The 14,818-nt window shown below is 39.4% G+C and overlaps 1 long non-coding RNA gene across 1 annotated transcript in view; it reads left to right on the top strand.

The window, feature by feature from the left end:
- Positions 1–5,481, top strand: part of LOC125616156 — a 7,366-nt gene extending 1,885 nt beyond the window's left edge. Inside the window, exons 2-3 of the long non-coding RNA XR_007346794.1 lie at positions 495–3,040; positions 4,585–5,481. This is a non-coding gene — a long non-coding RNA (uncharacterized LOC125616156). The remainder of the gene's footprint in view (positions 1–494; positions 3,041–4,584) is intronic.
- The last annotated feature ends 9,337 nt before the right edge of the window (positions 5,482–14,818 follow it).

Genomic DNA, 14,818 nt, shown 5'->3' with positions numbered 1-14,818 from the left:
TTGTTTTTGCTATTCTGGGTCTTTTATTTTTCCATATGAATTTCATGATTGCTTTCTCTATTTCTACAAGAAATGCCGTTGGGATTTTGATTGGCATTGCATTAAACCTATAGAGAACTTTTGGTAATATCGCCATTTTTATGATGTTAGTTCTGCCTATCCATGAACAGGGTATATTTTTCCATCTTCTAATATCTTCTTCTATTTCTCTCTTTAGGGTTCTGTAGTTTTCATTGTATAAGTCTTTCACCTCTTTTGTTAGGTTGATTCCCAAGTATTTTATTTTTTTTGAAGATATTGTGAATGGAGTGGTTGTCCTCATTTCCATTTCAGAGGATTTGTCGCTGGTATACAGGAATGTCTTTGATTTATACGTTAAACAAAATATTTTCAAATGAATTAATATTAAATTCTTAGGGAGAAAATCTAACATGAGGTTGTTTCATAGAGACACTTATGAATACAATTTAATTTTCTTTGTTGTACTGATTTAGGTAAGACGTTTAGGAAAATGACTCTACTTGTCCATACTGATCTCTTCAATAATATGTTATCTATGGCACACCTGTACTGCATGTGTCCTGTTTTAATTATGGTGAGTTTTCTTTCTTATCTCTCCACCACACAAAATATCCTGGAGTTGAATGCATTTCCTAAAAATGAGTAATCACCCTTTTGCCGACTTATATGTGACAACTTTATATTTTATTCCTTGTCACAGGAAAACACAACAAGGTCTTTAAATAGAACATTAAAAGATTCCATTTAGGAGAGTACTGGCAGTGTTTCTCCAATAGTTTCTAATAATACTAAACAGGAGAGAACAGTGCCCTGAATCACAGCCTTGTCCTGTTACACAATTGCTTAAGGTCAGTTACATAAGGAAATAGATAAATACGGCAAAAGCAAATTTCCGTTGCATTTTTGAAAAACCCCAAGGTGCATAGAATGGGAACGGCTGTCCATTAAGGGTTGGCTACATTTAGGGTCATATTTAGCCATTAGCTCTTTAGCCCGTTCACTGCAGTAATTACACTCTTTTGGATTACTTATGCCTTACTGTTGCAGGGGAACTGAGAGGGAAAATTAATTTCCAGTGACTAAACATAATCTTATTAGCTTACTAAGTCCTTTTCCTTAAGGTCTTAAGTAGGTCTAAAGGTCTCTAAATATCTAAGAGTGGAAAGCGCAGGTATGAAAGGTTAGTTCTTGATGGTCCTTTTTCTCCTATCATTTCATGAGATGGGAAAGAGTACAGGCAAATCTGAGTTTGGAGTTAGGAAATATGGGTTTGGGTTCTAGTCTTCTACAAAATTTGAATTTCCAATAAAGAGCTCAAGATTAGACTGTGACTAAATAAATGAGCTCTGTCAACCGGTACAGAGCATAACAAATGTGAAGGCTGCATCCAGTTATAGTCGTGGACATTACTAATCTTGTGATTTTTGGATAAGCCATTTTATCTCCTCTAAGCCTTGGCCTTGGTTTCTTTTTTGTAAAATGTGGACAGTATTCTCTGTCTGTATCAGGTGGTTCTTAAGGCAAAATGAGCTAATGCATGTTAATGTGCTGTATAAGCTGAAGATAGCTATACAAATAAAACTCCAGAGTTCCCTCTTAATAATTTGCTTGAGAATGTCCTCCCAAAATAATGGGTTTGGGAGAGTCATGGATTTTGATGTGATCAAATGTCAATCTTTCCCTTGAATATGATCCTCTTCATTGCTAAAGGGATTAAGTTAGACACTTACAGAGGTATATTTTTTCAATAAATTATATATAGTTTGCAAAGGATCATAGCAATTTATTGACTATTCCAGCTTCCCAACAACTTGAAAGAAAAAGCTCTGACGCTATGTCCTCTAAATACAAAATATAGGCTATATCAAAACTACACTTTATCGTATAATCAAGAATATTCAGTGGTACACAGAACCCAAATAATATCTGGGGAGACACAGAGTGGATTGTTTGGGGTAGGCTTTGACCTTATCTAGTACTTAAGTCATCCATATTGATTAGAACTCAAGAGGGTATTGGAGGGGGTGCTGATGAGCTATAGGGAGATCAGGAAATTCTTAGATTTCTGGAATTCTGTACTAAATGCATTTTCCAGGAATGTGTGGATTCCACGGAAGGTCCAAGGCAAGACCATTCTACAATGCACATTACTCCATTTCCATTCTTAAGAGGCTGAATGGTATATTAATTTATTGCACTAAAAAGTGAAACATTGGCCTCTTAAAGCTGTGTATATCTAAGTGGGGAGTTAAAACATTTGGAGGAATGGTATAAGCAAGATCCTCCCTGAGTAATGACCAACAGTTAAATATTCATGTAGAAAATATTTGGCCTAATTATACTGATAATTGCATCAGTCCTGTACTTGACTTTGCACATACTGTTTTAAGTGTACTCTATAGACATCAAAGCCATATTACCAGTATATAGCTATTTATGCTCTTTGAGGCATTGGACTAAATAGCCCAATGAGTCTTTGAGGGATTACAGGGTAGAACCACTCTTAATTTGATTTACTTTCATCCTTAACTTTCCACTCAAAATAATACTCAAAAGAACATACAGACCACCGACTTTTGATCTCAGGCTGTGTTATAATTCTAGCTGCAAATTTGCATTAATGGTTTCACATGATTGAGTTAATCTTTTTGCTGTTTGCCAGGTCAAAATATTAATACTGGAGCTTCCTGGAGTGGCACATAAGTAATTTAATGAATACAAATTAATAGAAGTAGAGGGAACAGTGCCATGTCTCTGGTTCTACCAAAAGTTGAAATTCCCAATGAAGAGCTCAAGATTAGACTGTGACTAAATGAATGAGCTCTGTCAACCAGTACAGAGCACAACAGATCTGAAGGCTACATCCAATTACAGTCGTGGGCATTTGGAAGCTATCACTGCCTTTAGAGCCAGGGAGAGAGCCAGCAGCCAAGCTTTTCACTGTCATGGGTTATCTGTGACACTCAGACTGCAATTTTAGCATCCTAACATGGGGACATCAGTGTGGGATCAGCAAGAGGTAAGACTTTGAAGTCAGAGAAGTGTGGGTGGCTTTGTTATTTATTATAAATGTTATGACTCCTCTTGGCTTCATTTTACAGTGCAAATGGAAATATGATAGTTTTGTGAGAATTAAGTGAATGTGGATAAAGTGCCTAGACCTGGACCTAGTCCAGAAATGGCACTCAGTGCACACTGCCTCCCTGCCCTGATCATAGACTACTGCAGACAGAGAAACAGGGTGATTTGGTGAAGTCTATTCCTCTCATTTAAGTAAGGATCAGAGAGTCTCCTTTAAGTTGAGGAATGCACTCTGAAATTTGGGTTTGAGCCTTCTCTTTGGGTTCACTCCATCCCTCTTCCTTCATACCAGTTTTCATGGAGGTAGCAGGTGACACCAGGGCCTGCAAGGAGGGCAGGTATCCCCCTAAGTGTCTCCAAGGCATTGCTCACATCCTGTGCTTCCTGGAGAAGAAAGCGGAATTGTTTGTCTGGAGAATATTGTAAGCTATAAAGGGAACTGAAGAGAATCTGCAGAAATAGGTGATATCTGTCTTGGGCCCTATTCTGCTTTTCTTCATGGTCCCTTTTCCAAGGACAATCTGTGCTCTCTAAAGACAACATCACAAAGTTATTCCACTGCTTCAAAGTCACTCAACTCCTTAATAAAGCCAAACAACACTTTCCCAAATGACTTCTCTTCTCCTTCTGCCACCCAAATACCTTCTATTTAGTTTGACTTCAGGTAGATTTTAAAAGGAAATTAAATTGATGATACAAAATCTGTATTCAACTCTGTCAACATTTATTGCCAAACATCCTTGGGGCTGTGCTAAGCACAATGAAAAAAAAAAAAAAAAACGAAAAAAAAAATACTCCTTGCCCTCAAGGAGGCCACAATTTGGAGATATGGAAGAATATCATAATAGTAGGATCCAAGTGCGGCCAGAAAGAGGAAAAATGCCAAGAGCTATGCCAGGAGCTGTCCAGTGTGTCCTCTTATTAAATCCTCATAGAGAAACTGAGAGGAAGGGTTCAACATCTTCCCTTAATGGATTAGGAAACACATACCCAGATTTTGAATACAGCAGTGTTTTCTAATTACACAGTGTAAAATTTACTGGCACTCTGTCCAGAGAGTGAAGTTTGCACAGAGGAAATGACATTTGACATCTTTAGGATGAGGGGACGTTGAAAAGAAGTGGCTGGGAGAAGAATAATTCATCATTAAAAGATGTAGGCAGATCATGTACCCTCACTCCTTCACTAGTTCAAATTCTCAGAAATGGTAAGTTGAGCAGAGGAAACTCATCACTAGAGGAAGGTCTTCAGACCCTGTAACCTTGACCAGTTACCCTTGACTTATGCTCTCATTGCTACCACTAGCTGTGGCCAGAGATCAGACACGAACCATTGACTTGGCTCCTCTTAGCTCAGGGAAACCAGATGGAACTTGGAAAACATTACAGAATACCAGCAGAGGACATAACACGTGGAGTTTAAGAGCATGTTAGATGACTAAGTGCTGATTTTCCAATCCTATTATAGATTTCTCTTTTCCAGAGCTCCCCTGTCTTGGCTGGTGCCATTCCTGTCTGAGGTGGTTATCTGTAGTCCTCAAGACTTAAAATCCCTCAAGGACCCTCCATTCTTGCGTCCCCACATATAAGCCATTCTTCTTGGACCTTTACCTCTGTGTGGTCAAGGTGAGACTGAGAGTATAATTTGTTGCCTTAAAATTTCTGACCTAGAGGAAACAGTTTCTCTAAGGGACTTTGGGAATGATGATAGTTGACAAATTGGGTTCATAGTTCAGGTCAAGTTCTGTTCCCAGATTCATAGAGTGACCTTGTTCTCACAAAGACCAATACTATAAACATACATTCAACATAATATTAGAAGATTAATAATAGGTCATTTCTGTTTCAGAAAAGCATTTAAACAGGTGCCCCAATTAGAATGGGGTGTGTGTGTGAGAGCAAGTAGGTCTGTCAGGTTGGAGTATAGGATACTGTGAAAGGAGGTGAGAAGTAAAGGTAGTCATTTGTTATATAGTAAAGGAACTGCAAGGTAATCCTAAAACATTTTGCTATTAACTTTTTCATGCTGGGATCATTAAATCATTTGAGCTGGTGAATGACAAATGGACTTGTTTTTTAAATATGACATACCTCCAAGAGCATTTCAATTCATTCATTAACCTAAATGATTCTCTAACTGCTATAATTTCAGGGAGTCCATAGTCAAGTCCATCTTTATTACCTCCCAGCATGTTAGGGGAATTTGGGTTGCCAGCATCTCTGAAAACACATTGAGTAGACATTTTCTTAGTATGAAAGGTAGGTTCTGGTGAACTTTGCATGACAGCATACCTGAGAGGTAGCACAGGAAAAGACAATGGGAACTGTCACTGGAAAAGAGGTGTCTCCAGAGAAGAATCCCTGAGAAGTTTCAATGGAGAAGAGAAAATTTAACTTGGAGACTGGGGATGGGGGTGTGATGGGGTCTTTGCCATATGTGACAGAAAAGAATTTCAACACATGCTATTCAGAGGCATAGGCAGATTAAGACAGTAGATATACATTCAAGAATGCTAGCTATGTCCCAAGGGAGATCCAGGAGGTTTAGCAAGGATTACACATTCAATGGGGGAATGTAGGCTATCTTGAGAGAGAGAGAGAGATGCACTTTTGGGATTCCCAGGTCATCTTTTTCTAAATGAGGGGTGGGTATAGGAAGGTCAATCTCAGGATCCTTTGGCTGATGTGGTCTTCATTATCTGATCAATAGCACAGAAAAGTCCCCCTAAATTATAGGTTTCTCAAAATAGTGTCTCTATTTATTAGAAGGTTAATTAAGCAAATGGGTTATGATTAACTTTAAAATTTATAGGTTTCCCAGAAATTTGGGAGGGGTATGCTTGGGAGAGAGTCTAGGTTAGGGAGTTATAGGCCTAGAATTGTTTTTGGACCTTTTGAATTAAATTTGGTTCCTGTCCTTCCTTTCTGTCTCATATTTCATATTTCTTCTATCCTACCTCAGAAATGACAATTATTGTACAGCATATTATATCAAGTCTCCTACCTGTTTCATTTATTAATCCATTCAGTGTATAGTTATTTAATTTTGGACATTGTAGCTTATTCTAATTATAACAGTAAGAGAGTGGAATTCAGAAAAATGTGATAGAAGAGGAAAATAGTTTAAAAAAAAAGGTAGAATATATTAGGGATATGGTCACATGCACACATCGTCCTACTAACTAAATTCAGGTAGACTAATTTCTGACTCTAGACCTCTGATTTCCTTTTTTTTTTTTTAAACATCATTCACCTAATAAAACTTGTAACTGTAGATTCTTTCTCTGCCCTTTTGAGATATGAATCTTCTCCTAGCCCCTTGCCAGCTTCACAGCCCAGAAATCTCTAAGGATCAGTTGCTCAATTTGGATATTAGTCATGAAGGAGCAAAACACAGCTATTTTTGATATTACTAGCTCCCAGATCTTAGTAGTTCCCAGCTCATGTGAGGGTTCTTTTGCTCAATTTGAGATAGAAGTCATGAAAGTCATGAAGAATCAAGCAATACTATCCAAATGAAGCTTTATTGGGTCTTGTGTTCCAGCATAAGTGGACAGTGCATGGGCCAGGGTTCTTGGATGGGCTCTCTGAGGACGTGAATGAAGCCAGAATTAAACAGGCAAATAGGCAAGGGTCTGATCCAGAGAATGGAGGAATTGAAATGTTAATTCCTTCAGAGCCCTTCCTCCACTGTTCTCAAAATAAAGGCCCCTGCTCCAACCTGTTGCAAGGTAACCTGTCCCAGGGATTGTCCCTCCCTACAGGGAGTTGTTAATTATGTCCCCTGCCTGCCCAGATCACCCTACCTTGGCCCCTCTACCCCATCTGCCTCTGACCTTTTGGCCATCCCACCTAGCAACTCCTGGGTCTAGTCACATAGGCAGGAAGGAGAGAGATAAGGGAAAGAAAGCAGGAGGACAAAGGAAGCCTAAGACCTTAAAAAAAAAATAGGGCAGAACACCCTCACTTCTTGGAATACCAGGATACCAGCTATGGCCCTCCCGGGAGAAGTCTATGTTATTGCTTTTTAAATAAACTCTGCTTTATAAGCTTGCCTCGGCACACTTGGCGCACATCTCTAATGTTATACTTCAACATGTGAGAGAGCAGAACTCGTCACCAGTAAACAGAGGTATCATGAGGAGCAGCGCTTATGTAAACAACAGGGCTGGGCTCACAGGGGCATGCAGTCTGCAGTTGCATATGGTCTCAGGAGATGGAGGTGGCTGCACAGCCTCCAGGTTCCTGGTTGGAGATGGAAGATGCTGGTGTTGGCCATGGCCTTTTACCTTGTCCTGGGTTCTGGCAGTAGTGGCTCTGGTGGATGGACATCCAGCATTGCAGGTGGCAAAACCCTAACCTGGCCATGAGCCCTATCCTTCTACCCCCATCCCACTGGCCCAGTTGTAACCACTCAAGTGCATGCCAGGGAGGTGGCAGGGATGGGACTAGGGGTGAAGATGAAAGGTGGGGGGCCCGTAAAGTCCTTTCTAATGGCTCTGGCTATCTGCAAAATCAACCTGTGTCTAGAAAAAAAAACAAAACAGGAAAACATAGAAAAGATAGGTAAATCCTTTTTGGAAAGTCTCGAGCCCTGTTTTAATCAGTGTTTGCATTGCTGGGACCAAAATATCAGACAAGAACAACTTAGAGGAGGAAAAGTTTATTTGGGGCTCATGGTTTCAGAGGTCTCAGTTCATAGATAGCTAGCTTTTGCTCTGGGACCAAGGAGAGGCAGCACATCATGGGGAAAGGGCCTACAGGAGGAAAGCTGCTCAGCTCATGGGAGGTCAGGAAGCACAGAGAGGGAGAAGGAAGATGAAAAATGACACAGGGAAGATGCACATTTCTAGGATATGTCCCCGCTGCCCCACCTCCCCACCTCCCCAGTTACTACCCAGTCAGCCCTTCAAATTAGGATGGAATGATTAGGTTACAGCTTTCACAATCTAATCATTGCATCTCTGAATATTACTGCGTCAGCACAGGAGCTTTTGGGGGATACCACATACCCAAACCATTTCTCCCCCAGCCCCCAAAAGCTCATGTCTATCTCACCATGCAAAATGTAATTAGTTCATTTCCGAGAGTCCTATAGTCCAGAAGTCCAAGTTCAAAGTCTCATCTGAGACTCAAGGCCAACTCTTATTTTTGAGCCCCTGTGAAAAACCAAAGGCAAGTAGCATATACCCAATATACAGTGGCACAGAATAAACATTCCCATTTGAAAGGGGAGAATGGGGGCATTGAAAGCAGGAATGGGGCCAAAGCAAGACTAAAACCCAGTTGGGCAAACTGAGCCCGTAACTCCACCTGTAGCTGCATACAGCATCTTGAACACTTGATGGCAAGATGCTATTTCCAAAAGGCTTGGGCAACCCACTCCTTTGACCCTGGTGGCTGCAGTGCACATGGGCTCTTAGCCTGACTTTCTCCACAGCAGCTTTTCTTGGTGCACAATTCACATTACTAATATTTCACAGTTCCTGGGGTCTCCATTCCAGCTTTGAATTCACCTGCACAGCTTCACATATTACGCTCTTGGGGGCTTCTTGCAAATATTTGGACCCTGCTACACTTTGCCCCTTCTCCATTGTAATAGTCTTGAATAAGGACTTCCCTGTATTGTTTGTTTGACCATATATGTATGCATGCATGCACAAAAGGCAATCAGAATTTCTAGGTAAAACAACCATTGCATAAGATTTACAAACATTAGGGCACACAAAATGCAGCAGCATTAGGCTTTTGGTAGAGTATAAAAATGAGATTTCTTCGTACAATCTTAGGATAGCACACAAACTATGAGTTTTGAAACTTTGAAGGGATGTTGTTTACTTCAGAAACCATATGACTTTACACAATATTTACCAAGTCCCAAGATGAAAATGTTATTAATTGTCTTCCAATTTTGCAATTAGATAAAACATAGAATACCTAATAATAGCTTACAGAACAGAAAATGTTTTTCTTTAATAGTGTAAAATATGGAGTTGGGAAGAGAAAGGGGACAGGAGCAAAGTGTCAGGATCTAGGTATGAATATAACTGATTATGTAAGTATTGTTTAAACAAAATGTGTGAAGATAGCCGGACATGATGCATACACCTCCAATCTCAGCAAACTGGGAGGTTGAGGCAGCCATATCATAAAGTTCAAGGCCAGTCTTGGCAACATAGCAATATCCTCTGCAACTTAGCAAAACCCTGTCTCAAAATTAAAAATAAATAAAAAGAACTGGGAATGTATCTCAGTGATGAAGCACCCTTGGGCTCAGTCCCTAGAACACCCCCCCCACACACACACACACAAAAACTAACTATAAAGGAACCATAACAATGAGTGAATGATCGGATATTAAGCTATACTGAGGCAATTGGGTAGGAAGAGAATGAAAAATTTTATGCATATTAAGTACTTATGGTTACAAGAGTAAGGATTTTCAAAGCTCATATTAACATATAATGCAGAAATATGGCAACTAAAATGTAAGTATAGTTCTTGAAAACAAAGAACTAAACTCAGAATATTTTAATAGTTATTACCTCTGAAACAGTTTTGGGGCTCAAGAACAATGTGGCAAGACATTGTGTTTTATTGTGAACGTTTTTACTCTATGTGGTTTTAAAGCTGTATTCATTACTTTGATTAAAAGAACTTATTTCTGCAATTCTTCAATGCCAGCGCACCCCATGTTAATTGTGGTAGTGCTGGCATAGATGCAATTTTTCCCAAGGAGCCGTCAATTGGCTTGGTGTCGTGGCATTTCTGTATCCTCCTCCCTTCTGCTAGTGATGGTCTAAAATTTGGGGGCCAATGGCTGTATGCTGGACCGGTAGTCAGTGACGGGTATGATCCAATTGCAGTGGTATCAACCTAAGACAGGAGGCTGACGCCTAAAGGTCAGTTTTCCGATGACGGGTAAGAACCATATGTTGAATTGGACAACCTACCAGGCACAGTCCTTAAGCCACATTGCTTGTTGTTTAATTAATCAGAAGGGGGGAGATGCTGGGAGCCATTAGCCAAGTAGGTATGACAATTTCCTTGCCAGCGTACCCCATGTTGCAGTGACATTGAATGTAGGTGACCTTGCTCAAGGACCAGGGCGGATTAGGGTGTTCCCGGTTTAGGATAATTGGGTTTAGGGCGTTCCAGTTTAGGGCGTTCCAGGTTTAAGATTATTCCTCCTGGGAATAGGGCGTATCCTGCTGCCTGAGTTCCCCTTGAGTTCTCACGGGATTCAGAGTATATTTTGGGAGACAGAAGCCCAGTGGATGTGATTTGGGCAGAGAACGTGGATTTGGGCAGAGAACGTGGATTTCCCCAGAACGTGATTGTAGACGGCTGGTGTGAGTTCGGGAATAAAGAGTTGCTGTTTGAATCTACAAGCTGTGTGGTGGCTCGTGATTGTGTGCCCAGCCAGACTGCGGCACTTCAAAATTTCTCTTTGACTGCCATACACTGAATCTTTTCTTTCTTGAAACCCCGGTCGGTCTCAGATTGTTCTAGTGTTCAAATCTCCCTGGATCCTGTCTGCTGGGAACCCCATGCTCTCTCAGTTATTCTATCTATCTTCTTATTCAATGGGTTTAGTCCTTTCATCTCCCCCCACAACTGCCTGGTGTTTAGCAAGCAATGGATCCTCCAGGTATCAGGATCTAGCCTTTTTGGAAGGCAGCAGGGTGTTACAAATGACAAAAAGCAAAGAAACATGCCAGAACTATAATTGCTTGTCACGGTTTTTTTTTTTTTTCCCCCTTTCACAATGTGAAAATCTCAATATTGTCCTTAGAATATTTGAAGGCAGCTAATGGGCTGCTCTTTTCACCTGGCTCTTTAGATGAGTCCTCTTTTCTTTAAACTCAACTGTTTTCAGATCTCTACACTATCATATGCCTGTTTAGCTCTTTGTCACATTATAGCACCTTCTCTATCCTATTTGTTCTCCTTGGGACAGACTTCCGCTTGTTAATGTCCTGTGTACTGGTGGCTCCCAGGTGGAACACAGAAAGTTCTCAATGTACTCTTGCCATTACTCATCACCCAGAGCTAGACAGAAAAGGATAGGCCTGCCCTTTACTTGGATTCAGATAACCATTCTTCTTCTTCTTCTTTTTGTACTATAAAATAAGGAATCGAAAAATGCTACTTTAAATCTTGTGAAATTGATAAACAAGTGTATACGATATGTACACAAAATGGTACATGTTTAAAGGTTATCACATGATGTTTTAATACATGTATACATTGTATAATGTTTAAATCAGATTAAACATCATCTCCTGAAACACTTATGATTTCATGATATTAAAAGCTTTTAAATCCTTTCTTCTAGCTTTTTGAAATGACCACTACATTATTATCTATAGCCTCCTTGATGCACAATAGTACCTCAGAACTCTTGCTCCTACTGATAACAGAAAAATGTTCATGCCTCTGGGGTTAAAGTGGTTTCACTCTACTATTTCCAGTTGACTAGTGAATGCTTATTGAAATAGTGAGATTTGTGAGCTTATTACTCCTTAATTTCTATTAAACATTAATTTTGAAGACCAGAAGCATATTTGCTGATGAAAACAAAATGTTTTTAGTAGGTGAACTAATGGTAGGAATAAGTGTACAAAATTATGTCCTTTTTAACCTTGTTTTGTATTCCTTTAATGATCAGTAATACATGCATATTTATTAATTTCCTGAACCCCAATTGACTTATTCAATGCCCTCTTTCAAGGGCTTATTCTTCACTGGAAATAGAAAGGTTGGATGTGGACAAGTGCTTAGGCAGCATGGAACTTAGAAGGGAAATGGGACTTTCAGCTGACCAAGGGTAATTGGGGGATGATTCTTGGCTGTCAATCTCCAATTAGTGAATTTGCAATGTTTAGATGGATGGCAAATGAAAGGGAAAGAAAGAAACATTCCAAAGGTGAATGATCTCAAAGCTGAATGATTTGTTAAAAACATAGAAACACAATAAAAATAAGCCAAATATTGAATAGCTGAAAAAAAAAAAAAAAAAAACAGACCCTTGAGGTGAAGCTCCCATAAAGCTGTATCCCACATGCAGCAACATGGCAGGTAGTAATTATCATATGACCGAATAAATAGACATGTTAAAAGACTCTACCTCCATGACCTTCACAGTCCCTTTCAACTTGAACATGAAAAAAATAAAATAAAACAAACAAAAAAAAAAAACCCAAAAACTAAAAACTGCCAGCCCCCATCTTCCTCTTTAAGGCTTTGGAAACTTTTGCAGTTCATATGATCCCTCCTGAGCCAGTAACACAAATAAGAGCTGTCACAAGAAAGTCACCTGCTAAAATCCTGCTCTAGGTAATCCTGAATCACCCCATCCTTTGCATTCTCTGTTGTTTATTTTGGACTATTTTGATCCTCGCTCCCCAGGTCTATATGCCTAGTTTAGGTCACCTGGGTGGCTCTGGCTCTCTTTTTGTTCGCCCATGGCTTCCTGCTGGGTCTCAATTCTGAGCTGGTCCTGGTTTAGGACCACAGATGCCCAGCTTTGCTTCTAGCGCTGACGTGAGGAGGAGGATGCATCACGTTTCCTCAATACTAATGCTCTTTATCACAGTCTCTCTTCCTTTCTAGCTTAAAGAGTTGCCACAACTGCTGTTTTCACTTCCATCCCTCCCACTCACTTTGACACAGTTGCTTGACTTTTGTCTTCAACATTGCACTTCACTCTGACCAAGATGGGCGAACAAACACTTTGTTGGTCTCTTCAAAGAGGGTGTCTGAATCCTTGATTTAAATGACCATTGCAGATTGAGCATCCACTCTCTAATAGACACAGCTGCTTCTCTTCTCCTGTCCACCCACTCTCCACTCTTATTCTGAGGATTCATTGCCTTCACTTGTTTCTAGGAGTCTCTCTGGGAGTGTCTCTACAAAGTAGACTAGATCATGACCATTTGCAACTACCACCCATCTACCCAAATGTCTCCCTTGAGTTCTGGATCTAAATGTCTTTGTACATTCTAGAGCACCCCATACCCCACTGTCACATCACACATCGTGAGTTGAACCTTTGCTTTAAAAAAAAAAAAAGGCAACTCTAAATTTCTCATTATTTTAAAATAACAGTGTATATGTACACATGTGTATATATATTTCTAGTAATTGCATTTCTATTATTAATTTTAGAGAGATAATCTTAGAAACATAAAAATTATTGAACCTAATACTAAATTCATATTAGCTAACAGATATTAAGCACTCACTATATTCTTGGAACTGTATTAAATTTTCCAATGTAGGAAATTATTAAATCCTGATGAACAGGAATGAATGACCCTATGATTATTAGCTTTTACATATCAGGAATCTGAACTACAGAGAATTGTAGCAACATTTCCAAGGTCATGCAAAAAGAAAGAGTCCTAGGATTTGAATCTATGCCCTGAATTAGGGTCCTGGTTCTTGATCATCATATTTTACTACCTTTCAAGAACTCTGAGAAACTACAGGAAATTGCTAATGAAACATTTAGAAGATGTTAGATCAAACAGATGATTAGATGAAATAACTCTTTGAAGATGAAGACAGTAAAGAACTCTGAAAACAGAAAATGAAAATCTTAGGAAAATCTAATACAAATCAGAAAAGCTTAATGCTGTAATCAATATGGAAAATCTCACATAGAAATTTTGGGTATAATTAAAACACTGCTATCAGTATGTTGCTTTCTCAGGAAACTTCTAATTGGAACACATGCAACATATATGTAACTAAAAGGCATTAATGAAAAATGTTACATCTGCTTTCTTAAAAAAAATGAAAACAATTTTTCATTAGTCACTGGACAAATTTACTTTATCATTTGTTGCCTCCAAGTCTCATTGTGTATATTGACAATGACTGGAAAGCTTTACACCATGAAATACATAGTTAATTTCAAAAAGAAGAAAAAATAAGTCCCAGGTGCATTGGGAAGAGAACTTGGAGTGGATTTAGGAGACCTGGGCTTTGATAAGGTCAAGGACCAACCTAGTTTCCCCAGATTGGAAGTCCTATGTTTCAGAAAACTTCAGTCTCAGGCAAGCCAGGATATTGGTTCCATCTTTTTTTTAAATTTATTTTAATGAGGTATATATTATATCAAAATTCATTTGATTCATTGTACACAATTGCAGGGCAACTTTACATTTCTATGGTTGTACACAAAGTAGCATCATATCATGTGTGCAGTCATACATGTACTTACGGTAATGGTGTCCATCACATTCCACCCTCTTTTCTGCCCTCATGCACCCTCTCCTCCCTCCTCTTTGCCCAATCAAAGTTCCCATGTCTCACCCCTCCCAATTATGGATCAGCATTCACTTATCAGAGAACAATCTGACTCCATGAATTACAATCTTTGCATTACAAAACTGCTAGCAAATCCTTAAACATTTTCAGTCCTTCTTTCTTCATCTATAGAAATGAGTCATCACCCCACCTAATGGGACTGTATGGGTAGAGGAGCTGCTGAGTTGGTAGGTGTAGACCTGTATGCTATGGAGACCCAGGGACTATGGGGGCATCCTGGTTTTGGCTCTGTTTTGCCTAAGGCACTTGTATATCTTCATAACAATCATCATGCTTAGAAATCATGTAATGTCTATATTCCCCATTAGTTTTTTTTTCTTTTATACCTACATTTGGTGCCTGATAGTTTTTGATTAACAAATGGGTTGGTGGCAAGAGTC

Source organism: Marmota marmota, unplaced genomic scaffold, assembly GCF_001458135.2.
Source record: "Marmota marmota marmota unplaced genomic scaffold, marMar, whole genome shotgun sequence".
Taxonomy (NCBI): domain Eukaryota; kingdom Metazoa; phylum Chordata; class Mammalia; order Rodentia; family Sciuridae; genus Marmota; species Marmota marmota.
This window is presented reverse-complemented; position numbering and strand designations above follow the sequence as displayed.